This window comes from Parasteatoda tepidariorum, chromosome 9, assembly GCF_043381705.1.
Source record: "Parasteatoda tepidariorum isolate YZ-2023 chromosome 9, CAS_Ptep_4.0, whole genome shotgun sequence".
Taxonomy (NCBI): domain Eukaryota; kingdom Metazoa; phylum Arthropoda; class Arachnida; order Araneae; family Theridiidae; genus Parasteatoda; species Parasteatoda tepidariorum.
This window is the reverse complement of record NC_092212.1, coordinates 40,018,236-40,034,760: the sequence shown is the minus strand read 5'-3', so window position 1 is coordinate 40,034,760 and position 16,525 is coordinate 40,018,236. Positions and strand designations below refer to the sequence as shown.

Below are 16,525 nucleotides of genomic sequence, written 5' to 3'. Positions count from 1 at the left end.
ACCGTCAAGCATAACAGGCAACGCATATCACTAAATAACTATAGTTTGAAAGATAATGATAAACCTTAGATAAAAAAAGTTATTTTTTTTTATCAAATCTATAACGTAATTATCAATTCATCGCTCTCCTTAATAATTATTTAGTAATTTTTAAAAATATGCTCTCATAAGTTTTCGAAACTTTAATCATTGGATTCCCTAACCGTCAAGTATGACCGTCAACTCATATCACTAAGTAACATAGCTTTAAAGATAATGATAAACCTTAGACAAAAAAAGTTATTTTTTTATCAAATTTATAACATAGTTATCAATTCATCACTCTCCTTAATAGTTATTTAGTAATTTATAAAAATATGCTCTCATAAGTTTTCGAAACTTTAATCATTGGATTCCCTAACCGTCAAGCATAACCGTTAACTAGATCACTAAGTAGCATAGCTTTAAAGATAATGATAAACCTTAGACAAAAAGAGTTATTTTTTTAATCAAATCTATAACATAGTTATCAATTCATCACTCTCCTTAATAGTTATTTAGTAATTTATAAAAATATGCTCTCATAAGTTTTCGAAACTTTAATCATTGAATTCCCTAACCGTCAAGCATAACCGTCAACTCATATCACTAAGTAACAAAGCTTTAAAGACAATGATAAACCTTAGACAAAGAAAGCTATTTTTTTTTATCAAATCTATTACATAGTTATCAATTCATCACTCTCATTGATAGTTATTTTGTAATTTATAAAAATATACTGTCATAAGTATTCGAAACTTTAATCATTGGATTCCCTAACCGTCAAGCATAACCGTCAACTCATATCACTAAGTAACACAGCTTTAAAGATAATGATAAACCTTAGACGAAGAAAGTTATTTTTTTATCGAATTTATAACATAGTTATCAATTCATCACTCTCCTTAATAGTTATTTTGTAATTTATAAAAATATGCTGTCATAAGTTTTCGAAACTTTAATCATTGGATTCCCTAACCGTCAAGCATAACCGTCAACTCATATCACTAAGTAACATAGCTTTAAAGATAATGATAAACCTTAGACAAAAAAATTTATTTTTTTATCAAATTTATAACATAGTTATCAATTCATCACTCTCATTGATAGTTATTTAGTAATTTATAAAAATATACTGTCATAAGTATTCGAAACTTTAATCATTGGATTCCCTATCCGTCAAGCATAACCGTCAACTCATATCACTAAGTAACATAGCTTTAAAGATAATGATAAACCTTAGACAAAAAAAGTTATTTTTTTATCAAATCTATTTCATAGTTATCAATTCATCACTCTCATTGATAGTTATTTTGTAATTTATAAAAATATACTGTCATNGCCAACCTTGTAGCACAACAGGCAACGCATATCATTAAATAACATAGCTCTAAAGACAATCATAAACCTTAGACAAAGAATATTTTTTTATCAAATATATAACATAGTTATCAATTCATCACTCTCCTTGATAGTCATTTAATTATTCTTCAAAAATATGCTCTCAGAAGTTTTCGGAACTTTGATCATTGGATTAGCCAACCTTGTAGCACAACAGGCAACGCATATCATTAAATAACATAGCTCTAAAGACAATCATAAACCTTAGACAAAGAATATTTTTTTATCAAATATATAACATAGTTATCAATTCATCACTCTCCTTGATAGTCATTTAATTATTCTTCAAAAATATGCTCTCAGAAGTTTTCGGAACTTTGATCATTGGATTAGCCAACCTTGTAGCACAACAGGCAACGCATATCATTAAATAACATAGCTCTAAAGACAATCATAAACCTTAGACAAAGAATATTTTTTTATCAAATATATAACATAGTTATCAATTCATCACTCTCCTTGATAGTCATTTAATTATTCTTCAAAAATATGCTCTCAGAAGTTTTCGGAACTTTGATCATTGGATTAGCCAACCTTGTAGCACAACAGGCAACGCATATCATTAAATAACATAGCTCTAAAGACAATCATAAACCTTAGACAAAGAATATTTTTTTATCAAATATATAACATAGTTATCAATTCATCACTCTCCTTGATAGTCATTTAATTATTCTTCAAAAATATGCTCTCAGAAGTTTTCGGAACTTTGATCATTGGATTAGCCAACCTTGTAGCACAACAGGCAACGCATATCATTAAATAACATAGCTCTAAAGACAATCATAAACCTTAGACAAAGAATATTTTTTTATCAAATATATAACATAGTTATCAATTCATCACTCTCCTTGATAGTCATTTAATTATTCTTCAAAAATATGCTCTCAGAAGTTTTCGGAACTTTGATCATTGGATTAGCCAACCTTGTAGCACAACAGGCAACGCATATCATTAAATAACATAGCTCTAAAGACAATCATAAACCTTAGACAAAGAATATTTTTTTATCAAATATATAACATAGTTATCAATTCATCACTCTCCTTGATAGTCATTTAATTATTCTTCAAAAATATGCTCTCAGAAGTTTTCGGAACTTTGATCATTGGATTAGCCAACCTTGTAGCACAACAGGCAACGCATATCATTAAATAACATAGCTCTAAAGACAATCATAAACCTTAGACAAAGAATATTTTTTTATCAAATATATAACATAGTTATCAATTCATCACTCTCCTTGATAGTCATTTAATTATTCTTCAAAAATATGCTCTCAGAAGTTTTCGGAACTTTGATCATTGGATTAGCCAACCTTGTAGCACAACAGGCAACGCATATCATTAAATAACATAGCTCTAAAGACAATCATAAACCTTAGACAAAGAATATTTTTTTATCAAATATATAACATAGTTATCAATTCATCACTCTCCTTGATAGTCATTTAATTATTCTTCAAAAATATGCTCTCAGAATTTTTCGGAACTTTGATCATTGGATTAGCCAACCTTGTAGCACAACAGGCAAAGCATATCATTAAATAACATAGCTCTAAAGACAATCATAAACCTTAGACAAAGAATATTTTTTTATCAAATCTATGACATAGTTATCAATTCATCACTCTCCTTGATAGTCATTTAATTATTTTTCAAAAATATGCTCTCAGAAGTTTTCGGAACTTTGATCATTGGATTAGCCAACCTTGTAGCACAACAGGCAACACATATCACTAAATAACATAGCTCTAAAGACAATCATAAACCTTAGACAAAGAATATTTTTTTATCAAATATATAACATAGTTATCAATTCATCACTCTCTTTGATAGTCATTTAATTATTCTTCAAAAATATGCTCTCAGAAGTTTTAGTCATTGGATTCCCTAACCGTGAAACATAACAGGCAATACATATCACCAAATAACATAAAGCACTAAAGATAATAGTAAATCTTAAGACAGAGAAAGTTATTATTTTTTAACAAATAAAGAAATCAAATCATCACCGATGACCGTGTAAGTATTTTCAAAAATATGTTACGGTAAGTAATTAGGACTATAATCATTAGATAAGTCGATCGTCATACATGAAAAGTATCATTTTATCTCGAGCATGAGTATTTGACCTTTAAATAAAAACAAAAATCGTGTATTAATTTTTTTATAGGGTCATATTTAGTTATAACACAATTAAAAGAAAATTGATTTTTTTCCCTCATAGATTTAATATAATTTTACGTTAATAAAAAGCTTGAATGGCATTTTTTTCCATTATGCCTTCGGACTTCTTGCAATTCTGAATTGGATTACCTTCAGAATAACTCGTTTAATGACACTGGGGAAAAAATTTTTTGTTGCATTTATACAAATACTTGATCTTACCTAATTCGAGTGTGCGTATTTCAAAGTTGGTAATTTTAACAGACTTCTATAATTTGAAATCACGCAAAAATGTTCAGTTTGATAACATCTATTTTATTTCGTAAACACGTGTTAACTTTGTTTTTCGTCGGTTAGTTGCTGTTTTTTTCTATATAAGCTATAGGACAGCATCTACCAACCTTTAAAATTATAAAATATGTGTATTTGTAAGTAAAATGCCTGGAATAGGATAAAATAAATCAGTAGCTTAGGCTTTATGCATGAGCGCAATTTTAATATCGTAAAATGCAATGAAAGCATCCTAGCAAAGCAAGCAAGGTAATGGGTTTGAATCCCACTACAAACCTGGAAGTATCTTAATTTATATTTATTCCTCTATTGTTATGATCTATATACACATAAACATGCAGGTTCAAAGATCAGCGGAAAAGCCTTTATCAGTTCAAAAATACAGATTGGCAAGATAGACAAAGCCATCACAAACATATATTCAGAGATACTCGATTTTAATCTGCTCCCTCCATGCTGAAATAGATGCGTCTTTGAAAAAAGCCTATGTCTGACTTGTGCTATCTACTCAAATTGACAAGAATTTATAATAAATCGTATTTTGTAATGAGACCACAAACCTGCACATACTGCAAATACTAGAAATAGTAGCATTTTTTTAAAATTATTCTTTCTTACTGAGGTCTCCCTGGCCAAGTAGTCTCACATTTCCGCCGCCTACACCTTACTTACACCATACCTGATGTAAACAGTTTATAACTATTCTGGTTTTGAAAAAGCATAGACCTCAAAATGTTAAAATTACTAAATAAATGGTAAAATAAATGACAGTTCTGAAGAATTTTTCGATAATGCATGACAAGTGTGACTGGTAACAAGCGCTATAATTTTTAATATATGTGTGCGTGCGTGCGTGCGTGCGTGCGTGCGTGCGAGAGAGAGAGAGAGAGAGAGAGAGAGAGAGAGATCAAACTTAAACGGAACGAAATCAAAATCAAGCTAATAGATCTAATAATTCAAAAGTCATCAGGATTTTGAAAAAAAATATAATTTTTAAGTTTTACCTATTTGCGCATGTGATATTTCGATCTAAAGGTATTATTTTCAAAAACTTTTTTATTCTGAATCGAAGGTAGATAGAAGCTGATATTTTCGAATTCATAATAGTCTTCTGATGCGTAAATAAGTTTAAGTCAATAATTATGATTTTTATTTTTTTATCCGTGAAATTCTTCTGAAACCAGTTTGGATTGATTTAAATCTAATTACGACTTAGGGGTTTGTTATGTCTTAAATTCTATTTTTATTTCTATGTCTTACATTTCAACTAATTTTCCTGTCTGAGAAGGTAAAATGCAATTGAAATTTCGACACTCTCTTACTAGTTATGACATTTAAATATCTACAGGATCTCCGTTTCTGACAGCAATGAAGGTTTAAATTTTTTTTGACAGTTTGTTTTAACTTTGCCATTACATAGTCAAATGGTATTTTTTGACATTAAATTATTTGACAACAACCTGACAAGTTGGAGTGCTACAATTTCAACTGAAGCAGCCGAGCTTAACGCTTATGCAAGCTATTGTTTCCTGAATTTTACAAGCAAAATTAATCGCTGATCAAATTTTTTTCACTTTCTGATTTTAAAAACTAAAAGACACAAAACAAAAAAGAGGTGAATAATAATAAAAAATGAAAAAGTTTTAAACTCTGGAGAAAATTCTGTTGGTTAATCGTTTGTTATAGCCGCTATGATGGTTAATTTTTTTAAAAAATATTTCTAAAAATTGAAGCACTGCTTTTGTCGCTTATGCAAGTTATTATTTCTTAAATTTTTCGAGAGAAAGTTATTGGTAATGGAAGTTTCCACCATTTTACGATATTGAAAACTTACAGACACAAAACTAAAAATAAAAACAAAAATTTAAAAAGAAAAGGAAAAAAAAAACTACGTTTTTCGAGTGTAATAAAATGGAAAAAATTCTATTAATCAATCGTTAGTTATACCTTCTATGTAGGTTAAATTTTTTTTTAACGTTTCTAAAAATTGAATACTTGGTTTGACGCTAATGCAAGTTATTTCCTAAATGCGTAGATAAAAATTTGCTTATTGAAGTTTTGCTCACTTTCCGACATTGAAAGCTGACAGACAGAAAACAGAAAAGAAAATTTTTTTTTCAATAAAAAACTATGTTTTTCAAGTTTACTAAAATAGAAAAAAAATTCTATTATGCAATCGTTTGTTATGGCCACTATGTAGGTTGTAAACGTATTTTCTGAAACTTTACTAGAAACTAAAGTATTGTGCTTGGTACTCATGTAAGTTATAGTTTCAAAAAACTTTACGAGAAAAGTTTAGACCACTTTTGGATCGAAGTTTACACCACTTTCGGACATTGAAAATAAACAGACTAAAAATATATTTAAAAAAAAACTACATCTTTTAAATGTACTAAAATGAGGAAACTGTATGAATAATTTATTATACAAATTATAAGTTTGTTCCTCACATTTTTAAACACTGAAGCACTGCAATCTCCGCTAATACAAGTTGTTGTTTCCTAAATTTTACAGGCAAAATCAATTACTAATCGAAATTTTGACCGCTGTTCGACATTAAGAACTAATAGACATAAAATGAAAAATAAAATAATAAAAATAAAATAAAAGTTTTAAAAACTACGTTAATTGACTAAAATAGAAAAAATTTAAATTATTGATCTTTTGTTATACCCGCCATGTAATATAAAGTTCCTTTTTTTCACATTTCCGAAAACTTAAACACAAAACCCAAAAAAGAGAAAGTAATCTATAAAAAAATTCATTAAGAGAGCACAGTGTATAAAAAATATTCTACACAATCAGAGCACAAAGATATTGTGTTCCATAATGCCATCGGTTATCCAAACTTTTTATAATCATTTACTCGTGATGCCAACTTTTATCTTGATTATATGCTAGAACTGTCTGATGCTAGTTTTCTTTCCTTCTCAGAAAAAAAAGTACATACTTTCACTAGTTCAAAGTCATCGAAATTGAAACGAAAAAATAAGTAAATAAATAAAATTAAAAAAAAAAGCTGTCTACCTTCAAAATAACTCGTTCACTAATAGTTACGAAAAAAAAAGTAGATTGGCCTTCTTGTTGACCCATTAGAAACGAAAAAGACAGGCAATAATGTGAAAAGAAAAAAGAACCTTAACCTTTCAAGTTTTTCAGAATCTTCAGATAGACTTACATTAATAAGATACTCTTCAGACGTCAAGAGCTATTTCTTTGAGCAAACCAATATCAAGGAAAAAGTTAATTTTTTCAAGTCAGATAAAATGCAATTTGATTGATAACTTCCAGTTTATAAACAACAATTTCAATTATAATTCTTTTTTAAAATTACTTTATTTTTAAATTGATGGAAGTAGTAAAAAGTAGCTATGTATTTATATTATTCCTATGTTTTTTTAACATGCTTTTCAGTTGTGCCCGTAAAGTATCGTTCATTAAAATATCTATACATAAATATAAATAAAGTATGGGATGGGCCGAAAATACCTTTCTAAATTTAAAAAAGATGCAAAACTGAAAATGAATAATAAAGATAGAGAGCGTTTTTTTTAAAAATCTGTCACAGGAATATGTGGATTTTTATTTAAAAACGTTTTTTTAATGTTAGTTCTTTAATGTCACTCTTAACACATTGCTGACCGGTCACGAGTTAACTTGTGTTTTCGTGGCCAAACGTTGGTGACCGGTCACGAGTTAACTCTTGTTTTCGTTAGCGATTCGTTTTTGTTATTGATTATTAAAGATTGTTTTTGTTAGCGATCTCGTGGCGACTATTTTAAAAAGTGGGCGTAATTTTCCTTACTTTTCAAGTTTTACTTTTTAATTCTCTACCAATTTATTATAACTTCACGAGACCCGATTTATTTTCAAAACTTGTGGTGTACCATTACGCGTAAGTGAGTGTTATACTTTTTATCATACGGCATTAAAAATAGTTAAAGTTTATTTATCTTGTTTTACTTCCACATCCGCTTTCAAAACAATAGCCGGGCACATAGGGTAATTTTCAGAAAAGTTGCCGGTCAGTAATGCGTTAAAATAAATTTTAAAATCCGGATGAAAAGGTAGGTACTTTATTTACGTCGCTCTGAGCTGGGGCTATTGGCGGCGGTCTGGGAAACATACCTGAGGATGATTCAAAGACATGCCTTCTCAATTTTGGTACTTTATTTACGTCGCTCTTATCTGGGGTTTGGCGACTGTCTGGGAAACATGCCTGAGGATGATTCAAAGACATGCCTTCTCAATTTTGGTACTTTATTTACATCGCTCTGATCTGGGGTTTGGCGACTGTCTGGGAAACATACCTGAGGATGATTCAAAGACATGTCTTCACAATTTTGGTACTTTATTTACATCGCTCTGATCTGGGGTTTGGCGACTGTCTAGGAAACATACCTGAGGATGATTCAAAGACATGCCTTCACAATTTTGGTACTTTATTTACGTCGCTCTGATCTGGGGTTTGGCGACTGTCTGGGAAACATACCCGAGGATGATTTGAAGAATTGATTGTGAAGACATGTGTTCACAATTTTGACCCTCAGCAGAGGTGATAGCTCCCCTGTTTTGATAGCCCGACGACTTGTGCTCGAAGACGAACACTTTACGATCGAACAGTTTAAAGAGGACCAATACAGAGCGCATCCTCGGTGCCTACGCATCCACCCGTTTACTGACAGCAGTCAGTGATACTTGACATCGGTGTTCTATTGGGAGCCGTGTTTTTACGATCAGTCTACTGCGGGTCCCGGATGAAAAAGACATTCGTGAGTGGCACTTTACTTACAAATAATATAATATTTAACATAAACGCATCCACTCATGAGTAATATATTCAAGCGACAGTCTGTGTTCTAAAGAAAAAACAAACTATGAAGGAATAAAATTCTAGATGTCAGAGCTATAACTCTCTGATTCGTCGATTCATCGATTCTCCGATTTTTTGATAAACTTTCTGTTTTCTTCTCCCTATTCGTTTTCATTTACCGACTTTATCAAAAATAAATTCATTGGCTTCTATGGTATGGCGACGCTAGCTTGTAATAATATACATTCTAAAATAAGCTAATTAAACAAACACTTAAAATGGAAAATCTACAGTGCTTCGAGGAAATACTAAATAAAATGCGGGTTCATTTTAAAAGAAAATGATGAACAATTTACGATATTAATGATGTTGACATAAGTCAATATAATAACTTATAAAACAGATAGGTTAATAAACTGTTAAAAAAACAAAAAACAATTATTTTGTTCAAAAGTAATTAGGTCGTAATTGTTTCAATTTTGGACACATATAGAAGTTTGATATGATTATGAATATCGAAGTTCTGAGGAAGCAAATATGGTTAAATGGTTGACCATAATTTTTGAATAATAGCAATGCACGATTTATTATCCATTCTGAAACTGGCATGCATGTAAATACAAATTTTTTCAGAAACATATAAAAAAAACTGAAGATCATAGTCAGCTAATTTTTAGCTATGAGCTGAAATTAGTTCACGACATGACTACGATATTGTACTTAATTTTTGTGACAGTGAAACTAAGAACAATTCGTCCCAACTCGCATGTTCCTCGCAGAGTTTTCGCCACCGGACATTCAGTTCCTAATAAATATGTAGTAAGGCACAATTGTAGTAATAGTGAGTAATTATTATACTATAGTAGAATGTGTGCCTTACACTTTTTATTAACAATAAGAAGCTGTTTTAAATAATTATTTCCAGGGTACTCTTAAATATTTTTTTTCTTCAAAATTTAAATTTATACTCGTGAAATTACGCATATTAATTTGAAAAAAAAATTATGCGTAATAATTAATAAAAAATGTTAGTTCTTATGACGCTAAGGCGTAGAAAACAACAATATTCTAGACTGATACTTAGTTCGTGAAATCCCGATTATTAGAGCAAAAGTTATTTAGAGTGACATATTTTCTTCGATTCACTGCACTAAAAAAATTAAAAAAATCAAAAGTGTGGTGCTAAAACTAACTTTTTACTGTTACGAAAATTTAAATAAACGAAATCTTATAGAATTTAGAATGAGATAAATAGAACGTTTAATTAAAAATTAAACAAATAAAGTAATTGTGATAACGGAATGTCAACTAATAATTAATAATTTAAACATAAAGTATTTAAGTTGAGCTTCCAGCTAAATTCTCAAATTGTTAGTGGGTTTAAAATATGCATAATTATAATTCAAAATGCATAATAGTAACTGAAAATTAATTAAATTTCTATTTTGAGAGGAAAACTGCCATTCTAATGTTGAGGGAAGGACCCTAACTTTACACATATGTTAACTGCATGCAAACATATGTGTAACTACATGCAAACATGGAACATATATGAACATATTACAATAAATGAATCATATAAACAAGCTTACCTAATAACCACTCTATCTGTAAAGGATTTCTGCACTTATGATAGCTAGTGCAACATTTCACGAAAGTTGTATTTGACTTCTTAATCTGCACTGCCATTATGAATAAATCGATTACCGCAGACGCTAATTGCAATTAATGTTATAAGTATTGGTTAATATGTTTTAGCAAACCATTTTTTTTTTTACAAAAACATTACTTTGATACGTTTCTATGCGGATCTATTATTCATTGTTTTGTAGCTTAAAAGACACGCGTTAAATGACTCAAAACCGTATATACATAATATGTTCTTTAGTAAAATATTTCAAAAATAATATTTTGAAAGAATCAACAGTTTTAAAGAATGTTTGCAAACGTTATGTCTTCTTCATCTCGGTATATCCACAAATAAGTCATCCTTCCTCGACATCAAATGAATTGAAGCTCTAGAAACAGCACAATAGACTAGGCAGTGAGAAAAAAATCCGTTATGCTTTAGTTACGCAGATAAGTAGCCGAAAGAAAAATTACATAATGAGCTGATTTATTTCAAATGATGCGTTTTACAATGGGTTTGTGGCACGGAATCGTTTGCGTTTCCTTTAACGTGAAAAGAACAATGACTTAGCTTATTGAGTTCCACCGTGTAAACGAAACACAGAAAACAATGCTTTACAGCATAATGTTTTAAAGCTCATTAATCTTTAAAAATTAATTTTAATTTTTAATTTAATGGTATTTTTTTAATAAAATATTGAGAAAGCGGATTTCACTTTAAATAACATAATTTTAAAGGTAAAAGTTCGATTTTTTTAAAACGAAACTTTAAAGATATTATGATAGCGAAAGATCTGCGTGAGATTATCAATATGCTGTATTCATTTCAATAAAAAATAAAACAAATTACAAAAGTCCAATAAACTTTTTTTCCCAGTAAATTCTGTTAAACTGTAATATTCTAAATTTATGCTTAACTTCGCAAGAAGTTTTACTTTTAGAGATGCAATAAACTTACTACAATATAATGAATAATTTTGCTAAGTGATAAAACTAATAATTTTCTTATTATATAAATTTGTTCTTTATGACAAAAAACTTAACTACACTTTCAAAAGATTGGTTCAATATTAAAACAATATGTATCCTAATATCGTTAGAATTAACTGTAACTTTAATAAGTAGTTAAATTGAACCGTATTCTGGTTCGTTTTGAAAAATAGTATAGCGTTCAAATGAAGAAGAGTTATACTTTAAGCTGCATAAGAATAATGGGCGACTTAAAAAACAAAATGCCACAAAAACAGAAAACCTTTAGTTTCGATTCATAATCAAAATTTAACAAAGAAGGAAAAATGAGCCTTTTACATCTGTTTTTCGACACTGATGATGGTTTTTGATTATATAATCGAAACTATAGTATTGCCTATTTTTGTGTCACACTATGTGCTTTATTCATTTAGTATTTATAATCGGCGTTGGACTACCGGTCCAATTCTGTGTTTACGACTACCAACGTTCAACTCCACAGCCTTGTAATTTTGAACCCAATCCAGAAGACAAGGGCATTTATCAAGCATTGGGACAAACTAGGATCTTCTAACTGCATGGAGGGAAACCACCAAAACCTCCCACAATGATCTGAAGGCAAGAGGATTCGTAATCCATGATCCTCCTGCCACTGAGGATATTTCAGGTCAGCACTGTGGTCGGTGCGATCCGAAAGCAGAATTTGCATCAACTAGTCACCGCTGGGATTTAAAACAGGCTGCCTCATTAGGATGTGAACGCTTTATCACCTGAGCTACCACGGCTCTTATCACTTTGTATAATTTTATCAGGTTTTAAATGATATGGTTCGAATCGGGACTATATTAAACTTGTCGAGCCGCAATGGCTCAGAAGATAAAGCGTTCGCCTTTCAACGATTTGAACCGGGCTCGAATCCCAGTAATGATTGGTCGATACGAATTCCGCATCCGGCTAGCACCGATCACAGCGCTGATGTAAAATATCCTCAGTGGCAGGAGGATCATGAATTACGAATCCTCTTGCCGTCTGATCATTGTGGGAGGTTTTGGTGGTTTCCTTCTATGGAGTTTGATGATCCTAGTTTGTCTCAATGCTTGATGAATGGCTTTGTCTTCTGGGTTAGGTATATCGTCAGGTTGTTTTTTTATATATTATTACTTTTGTGCGAGTACAGAATATTTTTGTATTTAGGGATACATTTAGCAGTTTTATCAAAATGTAATTAGTTCATTAGCTTAAAAAAATATTACATCTTTTCAGCAGCTGGTACAGCATTTGCAGGGCAGTATTCGAACTTAGTAGATATGTTTGTTTTTCAAGTTATACCTGTGATTCATTTTATATCTGAAATTACGAGTAGATTTCTTTTAATTAAATGCACTTTGAAAGCTGGATTGTATAAATGTAAAAAGCAACGTATTTATAGATATTTATACATGTAGCAACTTATTTACACACGTGTATAAATATAAAAAGCAACAAATAACTGAAAACAAGAGTCTTAATTATAAATTTTTTAATGTATCTTTAAATTGCTTTGTAGACAGATAAAATTATATTTGAGCAAATTATATTGAGTACATTCTTATTTTTTAACATACCATCCTAAATTTAACATTATCAACGAATCTATTGATCTTTGTTATTCTCGCTTATCAAGTACTTCTTATTTAAAATTAAAATAAATTGGCATTTTTTTTAAAAATAAAATGTTTGCCCATTCATTACTAAAATTATAAATGCGAACAGTGAAAATCAATATAGTAACTAAATTTCTTAAATACGTATATACATAAGACCAAATTTTTCATTTATTCGCATACATTTTCAGATGTTTCGCTTTTCCATTTAATATAAATGCATTTAGGCGAATAAGTAATAAAGAAGTAAAAGGCAATAAAAATCTAACAGGAGGTATTTTGAGTCTGATTATTAGTGAACAACTGATTCAAATACTATAAAAACTTTTAAACGAAAATTTCAGACCGTAATAAAAATTAACGTACAGTACGCAAAATAAATAAACAAATAAGTAAGTAAGTAAGTAAATAAATAAATAAATATAAAACGGATTATCTTGAATAATTTTTGATCTTATGATCGGATTTTCACGTTCTAGAACTCAATCTAATTAATGTTTCAAGGGAATGAGCTCAAATGTGCAGACGATATTTTAAGTTACGAAATCAGATAAAAAATGTACTGTCTCTGAATAAATACCTTTTTTTCCCAATGGATTCGGATTTCAGACGCCCAAAATAAAGGGGGTAGCAGCAATCTGGGAAATATGGTCCCATTACTTTGGCCAGGTCTAAGTTTGAGACACTGAACATTAAATTTACTTTTTGCGTATTTCGCTATATTTCACGAGCTTTTTAGCGAATCGAAAATTTTTTGCACACAATTATAAAATTCATTTATCCAACGATAATTTCATGCAAAAAATATCTTTTGCTCAATATTTTTTTTTAAATTTAAGAATGGTCAAGAAATTTTGAATTGTAAGGTATACAATTTTTTGCATAATTTTAAAGAATGTATTTTTATATGGCAAAATGCAAAATTTGAGCGATGTCGATTGAATAATTAATAAGAGATTTAACTTTTAAGAACTTTTAAAAGATTAAGAAAAATTTTTTTCAATGAAATATCTTAATAAAATTTTTGAAATTTTTCAGCAAATTTTTTCAGTTTTTAATATTTTTAAAATTAATTTAATTCTTTAATTTAAAATTTTTATTTCATTGTTAGGAATAATTGTTTCTGATTCTTTTTTAAACATTTGTTAATCATTTATCATTTGTTCATTATTATTACATACATTATCATTTACATTTGTCATACATTATCATATCATCTTACATTATCATATCATAATATGTGGAAACGGATATCATGATATAAAAAACGGATAATAATACATTATCATATCAGCATACATTACATTATCATTTGTTCAATAGTTAAGTAATAGGGTTATGAATGTCTCCTGTTCCTCCTGGATCCCTTGGTAGATATTTCCGACTAATTTATTTTTAATAAATAACGTAATGCTAATATTATTATTAACGATATAATATTTTTATTCATAAAATAAATGCTGAGTAATTTTTAAACTATAATGTTACTTTATAGTTTTAGAATTTTCATACATTGGCTTTTAAATAAAAAATCACAAATTATATCTGAAGTAAAACTTTTCAAATAGTATCTGCAGGCATACTATTTGAAAAGTGTACATTTGTCATACATTATCATTTCGTCTTACATTATCATATCATGATATGTAAAAACGGATATCATGATATCAAAAATGGATCATGATACATTATCATATCAGCATACATTAGATTATCATTTGTTCAATAGTTAAATAATAGGGTTATGATTGTCCCCTGTTCTTTCTGGATCCCTTGGTGGATATTTCCGACTAATATATTTTTAATAAATAACGTAATGCTTACATTATTATTAATGATATAATATTTTCATTTATAAAAAAAAATGACTAATTTTCAAACTATAATGTTACTTCATAGTTTTAGCTCAAATTTCCTACATCGTGTATTAGATATAAAAATCACAAATTATATCTAAAGTAAAACATTTCAAATAGTATCTGCAAACATATCTTACCTGCTAATTTTCCGAATTAATCTGTTACACCAAAAACTGAACACACAAATTTATATTGTATAAAAATGAGGTGCTGATTACATCCCCTCTCGAAATAATTGAGGATGAAGATTCCAGATGAGAAAAAAAACAGGTAAATTATTTCAATTAAAGATTATGTACGCGAACCTACTCCACTATCCATTGCAAAACTAAAATGAACGAAAATTTCAATTTCTAAGAAACCTTCACTCGTTTATTATAATGATATCTGTGGCCACTTAACGACCTTGTGGGGAATATTTGATCCACAACCGGTTCATAACATGTTGTTTTGACGTAGGGTAATGACGATCAAAAATTGTATAATTGTTTCATTTCCCTTTTTTTTTTCTTCACCGATTGTTCCCCCTACTGATTAGTGGTATCCACAGATCTTCGTTTTCAGGTTTAATAACAATTTCAAAACTGATATTCGACAGCTTATTTGGCAACTTACCTGTTACGAGGAAAATTTTGAACCCTCTAAATTTTTAGTTACTTATTGAAATCATTATTGCTTGTCAGTTTTTGTTACCTAACTGAGCGTCAATGCTTTTAAATATCAGATAGCTACTTAATTCAAATCTGACAGCCATTATGACAATCATAACAATTTTTTATGGTATAAATTTTAAGTGACAAACCTTAACCTTCAGCAATAATTGCTTGTCCTTCTTGGTTTTCTTCTTGTAACGGTAATTGCATTGGAATAACAAAGGCTATTGGAATATTAGCAGTATGAACCATGGTGGCTCAGGGGATAAAATGATCGCCACCCAATGTGGTGACGGAGTTGAAATCCCAACAATGGTTGGTCGATACGAATTATATATCAGGCTCGCATCGACCTCAGTGCTAACGTAAAATATTCTAGGGAATAGACTGATCATGGGTTAGACTCCCCTTGACGTCAGGCTAACCCTGGGAAGTTTTTATGTAACATAAATGCGGATTAGTTCCATCAAAAAGTCCTCCACGAAGGCAAATTTCTCCTCATATTGGATGCTTTGTCTTCTGGATTGAGTTCGAAATTACAAGGCTATGGAGTTGTTGCACATTAGTTGTAAATTCAAAACTTGGGTTGGTTCTTCAAAGACGGTTATAAAATAAAATAAAAATATTGGAATAGCTGTAAAAACACAGGAATATTGCGGTAAACGTATCTATGAAGAATTGCGTTTCGTAAATTAGTTTAAGTGAAAGAAGAAACAAGCTGATTTTGCATAGGCATGCAACTTTTAAAATAATCATAAATTTAATAATTATTTTTAGATTTTCTGGATTCACATTTTGCTTGTTGCGTTATTTTCCATGTGTTAGAAAGCGTAGCGGGCAAATATTTTTCTCCTTTTCTTCCCCACATACTAGTAGAGTCATCACGCGAGCTAAGAGTTATCACGCGAGTTAGGTGTTGGAAAAATTGACAATTAGTCACGTGCAATTAGGATTTCCATTGAATTCTAAGCTTTAGTAAAAATATATTGTTAAATTTTATTCTGAAGTGTAATTATATATATTAAAAAAATTCTGTATGAATCTATTCCTAAAGTCAATATGAAAATATTTTATTTATAAT

General features: G+C 29.6%; 1 protein-coding gene across 1 annotated transcript in view; it reads right to left on the bottom strand.

Moving 5' to 3' along the window:
- LOC107454352 (alpha-tocopherol transfer protein-like) overlaps window positions 1–15,196 on the bottom strand; it is a 34,695-nt gene extending 19,499 nt beyond the window's left edge. The window contains exon 1 of the mRNA XM_016071528.4: window positions 14,929–15,196. The gene's annotated coding sequence lies outside the window, so the exon portion shown is untranslated. The remainder of the gene's footprint in view (window positions 1–14,928) is intronic.
- Between the last annotated feature and the right edge of the window lie 1,329 nt (window positions 15,197–16,525).